Source organism: Pan paniscus, chromosome 17, assembly GCF_029289425.2.
Source record: "Pan paniscus chromosome 17, NHGRI_mPanPan1-v2.0_pri, whole genome shotgun sequence".
Lineage (NCBI taxonomy): Eukaryota > Metazoa > Chordata > Mammalia > Primates > Hominidae > Pan > Pan paniscus.
This window is the reverse complement of record NC_073266.2, coordinates 74,474,489-74,492,670: the sequence shown is the minus strand read 5'-3', so window position 1 is coordinate 74,492,670 and position 18,182 is coordinate 74,474,489. Positions and strand designations below refer to the sequence as shown.

Below are 18,182 nucleotides of genomic sequence, written 5' to 3'. Positions count from 1 at the left end.
ATAACTTTGGCACTCCCTATTTATACTTTCCCTTGGACTGATGAACTTTTAATCTTTATCAAAAATGGCCTGCAAATAAGAGAAAATGTGTGAAACTTAAAAGTTAATTTGAAAAAAGAAATAGAAAACATGCAACTCTCAGCAGATTAGGACTTGGGAGAAAGATGGAAACCTGTAAAATCACTTTAACTATGACTTCAGCAATTTGCAATGATCTCAGGATGTTAAGTTACTGCTGTATATCACTTCCTTGGACATTAGAATGCAACAAGACACACTCTTCAGTTAATCCAAGATTAACCTCCAGCTTCACATGAAACCATCTTAAATCTAAGCGTACACAAAAGAGCATATAGGGAATACGACTATCTTTTTTTCCCCAAAATAATACCACAACGACTACTATGTGCAGCTAACATTTACTGAGTATTATGTATCAGGCACTGTCCTAAGTATCTGTATATGTATTTTCAAAAGTAACCGAGGTATTATGAGCAATTCTTATTGAGTTGTTTTTAGGAATTCTTAACATTGATTTAAAATGTTTCACACCCACTAACAGTAACTACTCTTAACTATTTACTGGATCTGGATCTTAAGAGAGCTTTTTCTACCTCTTTTTTTTTCCCATTCAGACTGCATCCTCTCCCTCTTACTCTCGCAGAGGAAGAGAAGAACCATCAGTAATGGCAAAGCGCAGTTGAAGGGAAGCAACATGCTCAGGGGAGGATGCTGCGCCTCCTCTTTGTGATTTCTGCTGCTCTACACATTCAGAGCAATTTCTCTAGTAACGAACTATAGAAATGATCCTTGAAAGTATCGTCTATTTTCTAACCTTTAATACAAAAGTGATGTACATACTACACATACTTTTCTGCAACTTCGCTTTCTTCATGGGATGGTCCTCTCATGTCAGCACACATGGATCTCATGTCATTCTTGCTCACATCTGCATTGTAGTTCTGTGTATGTGCATTATATTATTTAACCATTCTTTTTCTGATGGGAACTTAGGTTATACTGTACACAGATCCTTGTATACCTAGGTATTTTTGTAGGATAGTCACCAAAGCTGCATCAAAGCATATGTACATTTTAAATTTTAGTAGACAATGCAAAATTGCCTTCACTTTTCACGAAAAGAGTGTTCCTACTTGGTATTACCAAACGTCATACTTTTTTGCCAATAAGAGGAAAAAAAGTATCACGTTTTTGTTTTAATTTACACAAAGTGACTTTTTAGATTGATCCACTTGGTTACAGTCTGCAGGATATGCATGTAGGTTACATTCTTAATGTAAAGAAAAATTATTTAAAATCGAATCAACTGCATGTTGCATCCCTTTACTCATCATGCATACTGGATGGGAAAGGAAATACCTATGAGGTATTCCCAATAAACCACAGGAAAGATTTGATTACACAACACAGGCAAGCTGGTTCTGCAGGAAAGAACAACAGGACTTCTACAGTGGAGCAATGTACATGTCACTTTGACCTCAAGAAGGTACCAGTGACAACCAACTACCTCAACCTCCTTGGCTAGGCAGGACAAGATGCCAAAGAGCTCTTTCGGGGCCACAAACTTGAGGAGCTCAGCCTAAAAGATTCAAGGGTAGGTTCTCAGAGAATTGGTCAACAGCCCTCACGGATGCCATAGCCACAATCAAGGGGGACAGTTTTGTTCAGGAAGAGGCACTTTCTAGAACATGTTTGCATACACCCTCCAGAATTTCAGACTGCCATGCTGCTAATATGTTTGAAAGGTTCATAGACATCAAGGTGGCTTTGGTGAAGGCATCAGCTCAGGGCGAGCTGTGTTAGTTTTGGGGGCTATGAACGGTGGAGGGTGGGGCAATGTTTTCCAGAAATGCATCATTCCTGTGGAGAGCACTAGTTCAAAAAACCAAATGAAATATCTCTTATTCTGGGATGGTGACAGACACTGGGGAATTCCATTTGAGAGTCACTACTTCCCAATCAAGGTTTTGCACACTGTAAATAGTCAATAAGTATTTCCTGCTGAGTAGTTCATTTCCCTCTGAAAAACTTGCCACAAGCACACTGTAGCTGGCATGTTACAAGCAAGATCAAAAATGTCTCCTGGGCTATCCAGGCATCAGCAATCCTGCAAGGAAAAATAGCATGCACATCTAGGGTTTGAGGTACAATGGCTGAGAAACAGGTTCCTTATTGCCTGGATCTATACTTACTAATTGTGTAACCATGAGTAAGTTCATTAACTTGTCTATGTCTCAGTGTCCTGATATGGAACAGGGGAACAATAATGGTACTTATTAAGGTATTGTGTGGTTGAAATGAGTTAATGCAACAGAAGTACCTAAAACAGTGCCTGACACATAGTAAACACTGGTAGATGCATGCAAACCTTGTCAGCTATCATCATCATCATCATCATCATCATCATCATCATCCATCTGCATCTCTGAATATATACTACAGAGAGATTAAATAAGATGTAGTTAATTTGCTATTTTCCTAGGGCAAATAAGTGTCAACTAATAACATGCTAATACATAAGGAAAATGAATGCTCAGAATATTTTAAATTTATATATTTTCAAATACTTACAATTTACAAGTATAAACCTGATAATAATTGCAAATTATTTTATAGCTTCCATCTAAATTTGCTAATATAATAGGGATTTGGTCTGAAACACTTTTCTGTAGCATTTCAAACAGGCTGAAAATTAAATATTCCTCCTGTTATACAGTGAAATGGAATACTGCTGGAAGGTCAAGTTTTTTGTTTTAATATGAAGAACTTTAGCATTAAAAGACAGCCACCTGTCTGGAAGATTTTAGGATAGACAAACTGGACTAGAATGATTTTAGAGGGAGTTCTACTTGTGAATATAGAAGTAACATCTATAATTATTTATCATGAAATGTATTCTATAAAATGAGACCTAACTTAAGAATTTTACTGGAATTTAGGACTGAAGCTACTTTACATCCCATTATTGTAATCACCATATGGGATAAAAACAAACCACAGATTTGGAGGAGTTTCTTAAAATATGAGCTCATGCACTGTTCTAAAGTAGACAGTGTTCATTTCCTTACTAGATTTTAAGTGCCCATTTAGGTGAACAGAGCTGATTCAGCTTTTCACTTGAAAAGCAAAATCAATCAGTCTGTCTACATAATAACGAAGTTTAAGAAAAGGTAAGCTATCTCTGAAAATACAGACTTTTAACTGTTCTGTCTAGATTCGTTTTTTCATTCAGTTCAAAAGTTTAAATACTTATTTTACCTTGAATTTTTTAAATCTTATCTGTGTTATAGCTATAATGTTTCCCCAATGACACTTTTTACTATTTCTTTCATTTGCATTATTCTAATATATATCCAATTTTAAAGAAACACACACTCATTGAAAAGAGAAACACAGATGATTTATCATAGAAAAACAGTTAAGAAGTGAACGTAACTCTTTACCAATAATTCCCTCCCATCACCCCCAGTATTCACCAGTCATAGCTTGGGGTGTGTCTTTCCAGATCTTTTTCTCTTCATATATATACCTGTATAGGTATGAATATTGATCTTCACATATAGTTTTCTTTTTTAAAAATGATTTTATTTTACATGCTCTTCTGCAATATTGCTAGTTTCTTTTAAAATTTCTCTTTTGCTAACATCTTTCCATGTCAGTAGAAATGGCTTACCTCAATCTTTTTAATGGCTGTATGGTATGCCACAGTTCTCTACATTTAATAGAGGCAACTGTTAGTAAGAAATAATTTCATTTAGAGGACACAAGTGAATGAATGTTTTAATATAAAGCATATTATTCTATGTAAATACCAACATAACTTCTGACAAAGGTCAACTAAAAGTTAATCAGTTAAATCCAGCAAAAACAGTATTAAACACTTTAAATTTTAATGTCAATGATTTTAGAGGGATTTCTACTTGTGAATATAGAAGTAACATCTTAAGTAAATTAGAGAAAATTATATCCCAAGTCCTTTAAAGTTAGTACCCTCCATGCCACTACTAATGTCTTTAATATCTACTGGAAAGCCAAAGTAGTTGAGTCATTACATGCATTGTTCAGTTCTATGCACATAGTGCTTGAGAATTTCTTCATTCTTTGCCATGAAATATGCAATGTAAAAGAATACACACTGTAATTTTGGCAAAGTAATCATTGATTCATTAGTCAGCGATTCACAATAGTGTTTAATTAGTATTTCGTTCAATGAGAGTCATTCTTATATATAAAAATAAGCATAGATTTTGGAGTCAGAAGGATATATCTGCCTGACAAACATCTACTCATCTTTGAAAACTCTGCTAAAAATACTACCAGTTCTCCTTTCCTCTCTGCACAACTGCCAGCTCCCTCCTTTGTGTCCCTCTTATCATGGCACTGGGTCTCTTCTGTGTGTCCTGGACACCCTTTTCTCATAGTGTTTGTGACAGCTCACTGATTGACCTCTCTGTCTCTGCCAAGCCAACTTTAAGGCCCTTTAGGGCAGGGACTGCCTGACAGGCCCAGCATAGCACACAGCACAGACAAATGAAGAATTGAATGAATTGGAAATTTTCAGGGAAGTCACACAAGTGCTTAAAAATTATTTTACTTTGTTAAATTGAACAAGTTCCATTTTTTGATTCCTATTTGTTGAGTGGCTTGTTTTTTTCTAATTTTGGAATTGGGTACTAAGATTAGCCATTTATATGTTAAAAACCAGTCAGTTAAAATATTTTCATTTTTATTTTCAGTTCTAAAGATAAACACCACATAGTGTTATAAATATCATCATTAAATATGACTGAAGTTTCTATTGATTTTTCATCTCTTTAATAAGTATACTAGTGGATGATATGCTTTTTAAAAAATACGGTTTATTTTTTAGAGACGTTTTAAAATCAAAGCAAAATGAGGAGAGAGTTCCTATATTACTCCTACCTCTGCATACACACAGCCTCCCCCACTATCAATATCCTCCACCAGGGTGACAGCTTTCTGATAAATTTACATATCATTCACATTAGCGTTCACTCTTGGTTTTGTACATTCTATGGATTTTGACAAATGTATAATGGCATACATCTACCATTAGAGTATCATATGTATCATATAACATAGTGTCACCACCCTGAAAATCCTTTCTCCCCCGACCTCTGGCAACCACTAATCTTTTTCTGACTATAGTTTTGCCATTTCCAGGATGTCATATAGCTGGGGATCATATAATAGATAGCCTTTCCAGATTGATTTCTTGCATTTAGTAATATGCATTTAGTAATATGCATTTCTCCATGTCTTTTCATGGCTTGACAGCTAATTTTTTAATAGTGCTGAAAAATATTCCACTGTCTGAATGTAAGAGAGGTAATATGCTTTTAAAAAACTATCCCTTTGGTTTCCACTTAAACGTTTTTCTCCATAAAACTTCATCAGATACAAAAATAGCATTAAACAAAATAGGAACTCCTTGTTTTTCTTAAAACATGTGATTTACTTTCCATATTAATTGAGTTCTTTGTTCATTAAATAGTCTTAGTGTAGGATTAGGTTTGAGAGTAATTATTTCAAAGAATTTTTAGGAAGGCATCAAAGAAGCTGCAGCATTCATATAGCCCTGCATTAAGATGTATATATTTTAACATGTTTCAGTATTGTAAGACAATGGTTGGTAATCATATATTTGTAAGTCAGTCACGAGAAAAGTAGCTGCTACGCAAAAATTTTAATATTTTGGAGTTGAATGTTGCCAAGGTTAGCAGGCACAAGAGCCCCTTGTTTCATACAGGAGGAAACTGAAGTCGAGTGATGTGCTCCAGACTGCACAGCTGGGTGTGGCAAAGGCGGGAGCCCTCACCACCTGGAATTCGCTGTCTCACCAGAGGCAGTCCCACAGGGACAGCTGACAGCAGTGCTTCTCAAGTGTCCACACTGACACCAGGATGTTATTTGCCCTTTTCACTCTCATTTTCTCACAAATGCATAGCTGAGTTTTCCAGATTTTACATGATCTGAGATATCACAGGTGGAAGCGGATAAGATAATTCAGCTGACTTATGTTAAGCCAGACATCAAAGAGGTTGGCAAACATCATTTTTCATAAAAGTATTTTTATGTTAACATATAATGGGTTCTTTTTAAACAAAATAAATAATTTTAAAATTTCTCAGTTTAAATTTCTAATATGGCAAATATTGATAGTTATAACTCACTGTAAACAAATGTTCTTTGGGCTCTTCAATAATTTTTAAGAGTTTAAAGGGGTCCTAAGATTAAAGAGGTTGAAAATTATTCACTTAGAGTCTTAAATCTTTGAAAAAGCAGACTATATACACAGTGTATATATGCATATATGTATATGTGCATGTGTATATACATATAGTGTGCATATAAATATCTTAAGATATAATACAGATATACAGTATATATGTAGCTTAAGATATATACATCACGTGTGTATATATCTTAAGATTTCATATATAAATTCCATATTTTAGGGAATTATATATATTCTGTATCTTTGAGAATTTTGTTTCAAAGACACAAATGCAAGCTAAACACAAATGCTTAGGGTTGCTGAGAAGAAACTGTAAGATAACCTTAGAATTGACAGATGAGATGACATTTAGGATGGGGAGAGGTAACTGTGAACTAGAGAAGGGAAAGCCAAGGTAACAAAGGTGAGGAAGAGGGTGTGAGGAAGAGGTACGGGAGTGTGCGCCCTGGCTCTCTGTTCTAGGAGCAGGCTCTTTAATCCTCAGTGCAGGCACAGGGTCTCTGCATTCATCATTCAACAGTTAAGGTTGCTGGGACTATAATAGGAAATTATCAGAGAAGTTCCCTGTTCTTAAGGGCCTAATGAGTAAAAAAAGGATAAACAAGAGGAGTGCAGATTATAGAATTCTGTGAAGCTAAAAGGGTAATAATGTGAGAGTGATGGCGAGGAGGCTATTATACATAGGGAGGTCAGAGGAGGTTGACCTGAACGATGAGACCAAGCAGGCTTCGTCAATATCTGGAGGAGGTGCCTTCTAGGCAGAGGAAATAGCAACAACAAAAGTTCTGAGGTAGGAATAAGCTTGGCCTTATTAAAGGAAAAGAAAAAAGACTAATGGGCCCTGAGCCTACAGAATTTGAGAATGGCACTTCAAGAATAGCAAGCCTGACACATTTAAGAGGACGTCATCTATAATATGACCTCAAAACAATAGGCAGATTTGCTACCAAGTATTATGTACCATGGTGATTTAACATCAAATGCCCATGGTTCCTTAAGGAGGTCCCCTTCTGGAACCAGTGGCACTGGAATTTGAGGACAGTCAGGAATCCCAAGAAAAGTTAATGGTCCTTTAAAATAAGTAGAAGTTTCAGGATTTCTATTGAGCTACAGGAAACATAGCCTTAGTTTTCCTGAAATCTAGCCTACCTTCTCTCCAGGTACTGGATTGTAGGAAAGGTTATCACTTTGGGATATGGGAGATGCAGAAAATAACGAGTTTTAAGAAAGAAAAAATATGTTTCATGATTCTGTGCAAAAGGATTTCACTACATCAGTGGTTCTCAAACTGTGGTTTGCAGATGCCTTTCCTTTGAGAAGTCTATGAGATCAAAACAATTTTTCATAAAAATACTGAGATATTATTTGACCTTTTCATCGTGTTGACTTTGCACTGATGATGCAAAAGCAATGGTGGGTAAAACTGCTGGCACTTTAACCCGAATCAAGGCAGGGGCACTGACACGTACTAGTTTAGCAGTTGCTATATTCTTCACTGCCACGCTGGCAGTGAGCAAAACAACAGAACAATTTCACTTCAGAATATCCATGATGAAAAAGTTATTAATCAATTAAATTTCAACCCTTGAGTACACATTGTTCCAATATTCAGTGTGACAAAGTGGAAAGTACACACAAAGCACTTCTGTATACTGAAATCTCATGGTTGTCTTGGAGAAAAACACTCATCAGATTGACTTGCAAAATGAACTAGCTGCTTTTTTCATCGAACACCATTTACTTGAAAGCATAACTGAGAGAAAAACTACAGTTATTTGAGAGATACTTTCTTGAATATGAACAAAGTTAAGCCTTTCCAGGAAAACAACTGACAAGATTTATTGCCAACGATAAATTCAAGCTTTTAAGTAAAAATAAGAATTTTGGAAGCCTGTATCTGGCTTCTCAAAACTAACTTTTTTGAGGAGATCAGCAGTAATATTAGCAAATGTGCTATTTTAATATTGTTAAATGCAAAGTGACCATATATGGAGAGACAACATAACTCAGTGGACCAACATTCTCCAAAGACCAGTGCATAATGTTACAAAATCACAGGCAGGTGAAAGACCCATTCAAAGTGCAAGATACACTGGTGGATTTAATATAACAGTAAAGTTCATGTGACTGCAGATTCCATACTGCAACTAACCTTTAAAAAACAATCACATGTTGAGTTTTGGTGTAGTGCCCAAGAAGATACAAAATTACCTGAAAAGGCTATTAAAACATTCCTCACTTTTCAACTACACGTCTGCGCAAGCAGATTTTAAAATTCTGACCATATATTCCAACCAAAACAATATACTGCAACAGATGAAAGACATGCATAGATATTAAATTCCACCTGTCTTCTAGACAGTAAAGAGATCTGACAAATGTAAAGCAAGGCTACTTTTCTCAATATTTGTTCATTTTGGAAAGTATTTTTCATAAAATATTTCTACATCAATGCAAAATGAGTTTATTTTAAATAAATCAATATTTTTAAAATGCTCAGTTTTAATTTTTAAAAGATGAAAATATAGATACAACCTTCATAAACAAAAACTCAGGTCTTCAATTTTGATGAGATCCTGAGACCAAAAAGTTTGAGAACCACTACTTTAAAGACTGAAAAGCATTTCGTAATCAAAGATTGCTTGTAACCAAAGGGAAAGAGAGAGAGAGAGAGAGAAAGACTTTAGAAAACCAGTGGGGGCAAAAATCAGATTCCAGTAGATGAAGAGAGTGGGAGAGGTGACAAACTGGATGAAGTGTAAACTCCTTGTCCTGGAGAAGGATGGACTGGACAGTAGGTGGAGAAGATGCAGAGAGAAGGAAGGGTTTTTACAAGAGAACAAAATACACTTCCAGGCTGAGAAAGAGATGCCATAGAGAGAAAATGAGATGAAGGATGGAGAGGAAGAGGCCTGGGCTTGGAACTCAGCAATGGTCAGCTCATCCTCTGATGAGATGGCTGAACTCCATGTGTGCCCCTGACACGTGTAAGCCTGTGTAACAGTGCACACCCCACTCTGAAGAGCACAGAGCAGGGATGAGATCTGTTCAGGAAAGCTGGGCTTCACTTTGGTCTGATTGTCAGCACAAAAAAAGCTCATCAGCTTGCCTGTTTTTAAAATGAAGGACAGGAGGCAGTAAGTCATAACAGAAGGTCTTTTATAGAATCAAAATTTTACAACTTGTAATTCTATAAAAATAATGCAGTAAGGTCACTGCTTAAGCGAAATAACTGATGCCATTTATTAGGATGAAATTAAGGACTAAACACATGAAGCGCCATAGCTAGTGTCATTATTCAAGCACAGTTACTGAACTGAGTGGCTACATTGAGGGCGTATATTTTTTTAAACTAAAAATTGGGACAGAGCCCAACAAAGGATCTTTTTTTTTTTTGAATCTGTGAATTTATTTGACAAGTCTTTGAAAACCATAAAATTAAATCATTCTTGGTTATACATCAAATAAACTGCCTTAACTTAAAACAATAAAAGTGAGTGAAATAAGGACCTATCTGGGAATGCTGGGACATACGGTCTTTGGCTAGTTGGAGTCCTCTACTAGTTGCTATAAAAGAAATGAAGGGGAAAGCCCCTTTCCTCAAGCTACTTATAATGTGCAGTTTTAAGCTACTTATAATGTGCAGTCGTGCATATAATGTACGACTGTGCAGTTTTAAGTGACCAAAAATCACGTCTAGAGGCATATCTAATTTTTGCTCTGAAGAAATCCTAAAATCTCTTATGACTTACAATTTCATTAAAAAAAAACCCTAATCCTTTATTTGTCATGCATTACACCACTACCAGACCTCAAGATCATAATACAATCACCGTAAACTTACAAAGTACATTATATTTGTAGAAGTATTTTATCTTCATTTCTAACAGAGCCTTGATAGTAGCTTCCAAGAGCTTAAACCTCTCTATTCTGACATTAGTAAATAATACTTTTGCCAAATAAAAAACAAGCATTCCTTTTGGAACATGTGCGTATCGCACATACAGGTTCTAGAGTGCTTTTCTCTGGACTCAGTAGCATCTGTGCAGAACACACCGCAAGTACTGCTCTACGCCTTCACGTTTCATGATGCTGCAGCACACTAAGTAGTGTAACACCAGTCAGCATTGATCCAGTGACCAAAGGAAGACACATAATCCAACTGAGTCAAGCATGGCACACTCCGTGTTGATTGTTCTTCTGCGTGAGGGACTTCACAAAGGGATCTGAGTTCAGTAACATGGCAACTTGCAAAGAAATTTTAACAAGGAACTCTGAAGAAATTTCAGTGATGTTTATCCTCCCAAGCCTTGAAAGGAGTCAGTTCTACTTTCTTGGCGTCTAGGGTATTTTTAACTGAGGATGCTGTATTATTTATAGTCCAGGCAATTAAATGTAAATTACTCAGAACCCTCTAACAATAATTATCTAGAGTGCTAGATGATGCCTTTTTGAAGATCACCGAGGAGACGTATGAAGGCAAAGCCAAGGCCCAGCTGGGAAAGAACCTACAGAGATTCATTTCTTAAATGTTACCTTATTGTGCTTCCTATTCTGCTCATTTATAAACATAAAACTAATTCAGTGCTGCAGCAGTCTTGTGGCTAATACGTTTGTGCTTTAAAATGGATGCAGTTTGATTCCTATAAAATAATACAGCCATATTTGTTACAGTGATAAAACATCTGACAGGAGAACTATTTTGTATAACTGTGTTTTGAAGGATGTGTGTGCTACATTTTTTCAAGGGCACTGAAATCTAAGTAATTTTCTTGTATTATTAGTAGATGACACTATATTATTAATATCCCAGAAAGTGAAATGTGAATTATTAGGAAATATTTAAAGCTATGACTATAACATTAATACAGCTAGTTAATAGTGTGTGATTTTTATAACTTTTACTGGATTTATTATAGAAAAATATCTATAGCTATGTAAACAACTCCAGGAAGAGCTAAAGTATTTCAGTTAATACAAAAAATGTCTTTTTTATTTTAGAAAATAATCATAGCTGATAATATTCTTACAATGATTTTTACTTTCATGGCTTTTGAAATAAAACCATGTATTTCATATATACACATACATATATGTACTTAGGTACATATACACATACATAATACATACACACACACACATAACATAAAGGACTTAGGGAAGCTTCTAGAATACAGTAAAAAGACAAAAAAGACAAAGCTGAAGGTATGATTATGAGGGAAAGAATATAGGAGACAAAAGCCATAACTTCCTAGACATAAGCAGGGACTTTGGCTTTGAACTGCTTAATGCCCAAGGCAAATTTTAAAATTAACACCAGTTATACGGGAAAAACAAACAAACAAACACAAACAAAAAAACCCCCACATTCTAAGTTCCTTAGGAAAACAAAAATGGGCTGTCATCTAGATTTAAAAGAAATGTCTTGATTGAGTCTTCGTAGAAGGGACACTAAACAATGTACTGAGTGACATCAACACGACAGCCCTGCGACAATGGGGCCACCATGTTCTTATGCACTCCCTTGAAAGGTGACTCCATGCAAATGGCAGGTCTAATGCTGAAGAGGAACATGGGCAAGGAAACCCCGGAGGAGAACAGACAGCCTAGGCCAAACATGCAGCTCTTGGATAGTTTCACCCAATCTAGGGATGTAAACTAGAATACTCTGAGGAATAAATGGACCACATGTATTCTAAACTAGCTTCTTAGTGCTCTGTGTTTCTCAGCGGAGTTTTAGATAAAACCTGATTAATGAAAGTTTGCACTTAAAGTCATCAGCAGGCATTCTGTGGCACTAAGATCAAGTCTTTAAAAGCTCATGGTGTATCTCTGGAATGCATGGGCTGAAGGAATATCCTCAGGCATTTCCTTAGAAATTCTGAGTTTATTCAATATATAAATGAATAAACATCCAAGGACTTAAGGTTTTACATAACACAACATGGCCACAGAGAACAATGACTCAGCTTTTGTTTTTCTTGATTTTGGATTACTAGAGTACTTGGTTTTCAAAGTTTAGTGTTCATAAGAATCACCAGGGGAGGCTATGAAATTGCCAGGCTTCAGGAAAGTCAGCTGTAGTGGCTCTCATGTGGATCCTAGAAATCAGGTCATTCTCTTGAAGGTAGTCTGGGAACAGTATTCTGAGATCATTCTTCTCCCCAGTGCCTGACAGGGAGTAAGTACTCTGCATGTTTCTAAATTTCACCTTCCTATCTGTGTCCTCAGTTCTCTCAGCTAATAGGCACTGAATGTACCTTATTTAATATTCAGTTGTGTGAGCTCCTTCCTAGCATGTTCTTGACGGTCACGGAATCTCTAAAACTACCTGGTTTATAAACTACACACACATTTTATGTCTTCTCTATGAGAACCTGCAATTTCATGCTGACCTCAGTCTTACAGACAGCTACAGACTATTCTAGGACAGTCACACTGTTCATAGGATAGATTTTTATAGAGTTGGACATGAATTGCATAATAGAAGAGTTGAACAGTGAGACTGTTCAGAAAAGTCAGCTCTTCTTTGCACATTAGCCCCTAAAAAGTTTAGACACAAATGTATGGCTCACCTCTGGCAAATACAGAGGACTTCTATTCTCATGTTGGCCTTGTCTTGCTTTCCTACTCTTATTCTTCCTTTGCCTCAATTTCTTCACTATTTTTACATTTGATGGTCACTTTCAAAGCTGCTTAAACTCCTTTATGGAACAGGGTAAGTGGATGTTTTAAGTATGTGTGTATGTATGTGTACATGCATACACAGATGGATAAATACATACAGGTTAAAAGCTAGATATAAAAAATAATGATGAATAAGAAGGTTTGGGTTTTATCTTGGAGTTAGAACTTTATTAGTCACTTAACTAATAAATATCACTATAAATATCACTATCTAATTCTCCAAAAATGTTTACATTTACATAGTGTCTTCTTTAATTTGCTTGTGAATTAATAGGTTTGAAAACATTTAATCTGCAAAGTGCGATATAAATGAAAAATATATTATTAATTATGCACTGCTATAATCCCATGTTTTAATATCAACAAGCGAGATTCAGTCAGTGATATAGAAAGAATGTCTATCAAATTTTACTGGTATGTGTTCTAACCCATTTCTGTTTTCAAACAGAAGACATCGAAAGTTTTAACAGCTGATAGAAAAGCTATTATATGAACGAAATTTTTAAAACTAAATTTTTTGTATCGATGCTTTCAATGGATAAGCAGTTTATAGCTCAAATTTTAAATATGTTTTGAAGAAAGTTATCACAGAACAAAGAAATTCAGTTAACACTGTAGTTTGGTGACTGAATGTAACACTCATTAAATTATATATTAAGTCATTATGAAATCATTAATAAACGGGACTTTAATAAAATGGAAATTTTCATTTGCAACCTGATAAATAACTATCAAAATAAAGAAAATCTTAGAGAAATTACCACGTTAAAGTTTTAAAATCCTGAACCTAAAAATGAAAACCCAGGTGCACACGAGAACTACAAGACTGGCTGGGCGCAGTGGCTCACGCCTGTAATCCCAGCACTTTGGGAGGACGAGCCAGGCAGATCATGAGGTCAAGAGATCAACACCATCCTGGCCAACATGGTGAAACCCCATCTCAACTGAAAAAAGAATACAAAAATGAGCTGGGCATGGTGGCTCACACCTGAAGTCCCAGCTACTTGGGAGGCTGAGGCAGGAGAACTGCTTGAACCTGGGAGGCAGAGCTTGCAGTGAGCCAAGATTGCGCCACTGCACTCCAGCCTGGCAACAGAGTGAGACTCCATCTCAAAAAAAAAAAAAAAAACCCACAAAACAAACAAACAAACAAACAAACAAAAAAACCCTACAAGCCCACTGGTGAAGGTGAAAAAAACTAAACAACAGAATAAAACCAAAAAAACCAAATTCAGGATTATTCAGCATTCTATATACAATGCTACTTTATCTTTGGACTCACAGAGAATAATTTTATGTTTACCACAAGTCAGAATACATTCTGTTTTTAAATACTCAATGACTTCAGGATACTATATTAGCTCTTAATTAAATTAATACAACTTTAGATGTGAAGATCATGTTTACAATGCTGACTAAAAATTATTTATTACTTTTTTACAGATATGAAAGCAATAATGTCATCTGGTAGTTTTTTACTTATATATTACTTTGAAATACATATTAGCTAATATTTTGTATACATTTTGGATTTTCACATTATTCTTAGAGAGATCCATGGAAAAATAATATTGTGTGAATACCCAAATCATAAGCACTTTTCTGGATGCATCCATAAATATTTCATTTATGAAGAACACTAATGAAGTTTCACACCATTTTGTGGTCTGTCAACCACAGCAACCGAAGGCTGACATAAGGCAACATTAAAGAGATTAGTCTAAGATAAAACCCAGAGCACATTTTAAAAAAGGTAAAAGGAAGGAAACAAAAAAAAAGAATACAAAACTATATAAAGATTTTAAAAACAAACATCACGTATCTGAACCACAGATATTCATGCCATTGACTTTGGAGTTTCCTATTTCATGAAAGGCATTTTGTACATAGAAGACTCAAAAGTGCTGTAAGGCACCTAGTAGAATCCAACGGTACAGACATGGCAGATATTCAATAAAATAATTTTAACTCCTACTGATATGTTACCTTTGTTGTTGTTCATATATTAACCTAGTAAAAATCAGCCAACAGATGGAGTGGCATTGACCTGTAAAACTTCTGAGATCCCATGCAAGCTTAGTGTTCTCTGAAGTCCTCTATAATTTATCATCTATTGCAACTCACATTTAGCATAAGCTACAAGCTTATATTGTTAATCATTCTTCTATGTTTATGTGCTGACTCACAAATAAATGGGCCTATGTGGACTTTATTTTCATAATCTTAATAATATCTACATAACTTAATAACTTTGTTATAAATCTGATGTTTCATAAAATTATGTGTTATCAACTATGTTCTGGTAGAAGAATTACACATTTTTGCTTAACTTTTTCTGACTTTCTATTGCCTATCAAATACAGTAAGTCCTCACTTAATGTGAGGATTTAATATATTCTTGAAAACTGACCTATAATGAAACCAGTTGTACCACAGGCTAATTGATATAAATAAATAGTTATGTTTCTATGGCACATTTCTGGTCACAAAAACATCACCAAACTCAGAAAGACCCAAAACACTTCCAATATTAAACACTGAAATAAAGTTGAGCTCTACATACATTTAAGAAAGATTAATAAAAATGTTACCAGGACCACCCTGATGAAATAATTGGAAAAGTTCTTTTTCTTACTGTTTTTCTTTATTTATGCCCTTTATTTGTAGGCACAGCTGCATAAAGAAACCAGACAGCCCAGTAGCACCAGAGCTTCTCCATTCCTGACCAGATACCAGAGGGAGATAAGATCCCCAACTGGCACAAACTGGAACAAGTGACCCCTAGTTGCCTTTAGATCCTTAATATTATCATTATAATGCTAAAATTCCCTCCCCCAAAAGAACACCTCGCCATTTTGTGTCATGGGTTGCATGAAGACGTATGTTTATGCACTGAGCCTGTGCATCTGGGGTCCCACCACCCTGTGCATGCTAACATCCCTCTCCCTCCCCATACCCGGTCCTTAAACGCACCATGCCTTCTATTTGTCGGGGAGAGGGCGTCTTTAGACCAAGAGTTCTTTCCTTCTCCAGGCCTGGCCAGGAATAAACCCTGCTTGACTTTTTCCTGCTTTGCGACTGATAACAAAGCAGGGAAAGAACTCCACCTACCAGTGACAAAAACAAGTAAGATCATTATTTACCCACTTATTCTAGTTCAGGATCATGGATGGCTGGAGTCTCTCCCAGCGAGACTCAGGGCACTAGGCAGAACCAGCCCTGGATAGGATGCCATTCCATGGCAGAGTGCGCGTGCACACGCCAGACACTCTCGCTCAGATGGGGACCATTTAGAAATGCTAGTTCACCTAATGGGCACATCTTTGGGATGTGGGAGGAAACCAGAGTACCCAGAGAAAACCCACATGGACCTGAGGAGAAAGTGTAAAGGCCACATAGACAGTGACCCCAGCTGAGAATTATTTTTTTCTCTTCAACATTATGATGAAATGATGTTGAATGAAATGACATTATTCAAGGACCTGCTGTAATAGTCAAACTCTTTCCTATGAAATTCAAAGCCCTCTATACTCGGGCACTATACTAGACTCCTATCCTCAACCTACGTTCTAGCCACTCTACTACACAGCATTTACCAAACTTGCTGTACACTGCTGTGCTGCCAAACATTTGCCAGCCTGGTTCCCTCTGCAATTCAAGATGACACACCCCTAATTATCCTGTAAAGCCCACCCCATCAACTCTTCTGTGAAGCTTCCAGAATCCACCACCACTTTTCCATCACCACAACTCCCTCAGAGGGAAAATCCCTCTTTCCATTTGGCAGACACTTTTATTAAGGCATTTTCCACAGGTTATTATTATTATTATTATGCCTTCTCCTTTGTGCAACTTTCTCAGACTCCCATACCCAGAATTAAGCACTCCATTTATTGCCTACCTCAGTCCCTGGTATGTAATTCTACTCCAGCATAGGAAGAAGCTGGAATCATCTGTCTGTATAATTACCTCCCCTGTGCCCTGTGAGGATATCATCTTATTCATCATTGTTTCCCCAGGGCCTGGCTAGTACTTGATACACAGTAGGTGTTCAATAAATGTTATTAAATTGATAAACAAAATAGAACTCCTTTCTGCCAAATCAGAAAAAATTTATACTGAGCCTTCAGTTAAGACACACGTCTCCTTAGCATTCTAGCAGAACCCTGACTCTTCACTGACCACATAATAGGAAACGAAAGTGGATATGCAGCAGACTAAGGTGGTTTTAGGGACTGAGTATATGGCTTGTGGAGGAGGTAGGCTTCCAGCAGAGGGGAAAAACAGATCCTTTAAACATTGAGCACTTTCATGTTAATTCCAGGAAGCTTCTTTACATGCCAGTGGCTGGTGCTGTAAGGAGCACTGTTAAAATTCAGTAAAATAAGCCCTAATAAAACTGCTTCCTCATCACCTCCAGGAAGTGACAGGCAAAAGTACATTTTCACTTAGACATTCCCATTGAAAATAGTCAACCGGAAAAATAACAACTACCTGTATTCTTAAAATCAATTAATTGTGCATAAGATTTAATATATACAATTCTTAAGAAGAAGACCATAAACCAAACACACGGCATAATGTTAAAACACGGCTGTATTCTAATTTGCCAAACCCCATCAGAAGAAAACATGCATCTGTAAACAGGTATGCTACAGTATAATTTTTTTTAAATTTGTGTTTATGTTTTTAAATTTTGGGATGCATGAATCAGAAACTGCAAAATAAAGAGATAGGATACAAGGTCTATTGTAAATACAGAAAAAGATATGCGAAGGCTCATAGAGTACAATCACGTGCTGAAATACATTTGTATAGCAGGTAATGCCATTGCTCTCAGGAAAGCTGTAGTCTAAAATGAAGCTTTCTACTACAATGTATTCATAAAAATGAGCAAAAATAGAATATCATTGAACTTGTCTTAAAAAGAAAAATGTTATATAACTATGAATAACTGGTTGTTCTGTTTTCTACAAAAACAATTATCTTCAACAGATTTAAATACTATTTCTATCGACCGCATGGAGATTAAACCTTTTTTAACTGGATGTACCTCAATCTATAAGCATTTTGAGAACCAAGCTTAAAACAGCTTTGAAAGAAAAATAAACATAACGTTACTACACTTTGGCTCTAAAAATACCCCTTCATGCTATAATAATTATATGCTATATAATTATTAAATTATGTATATATATATAATTTATAAAGTTAT

At 36.0% G+C, this 18,182-nt stretch overlaps 1 protein-coding gene and 1 pseudogene across 5 annotated transcripts in view; both read right to left on the bottom strand.

The window, feature by feature from the left end:
• Window positions 1-18,182, bottom strand: part of WDR7 (WD repeat domain 7) — a 380,267-nt gene that overhangs the window by 71,567 nt on the left and 290,518 nt on the right. The window lies entirely within an intron of this gene.
• Window positions 627-826, bottom strand: LOC112437830 (small nucleolar RNA U3; annotated as a pseudogene).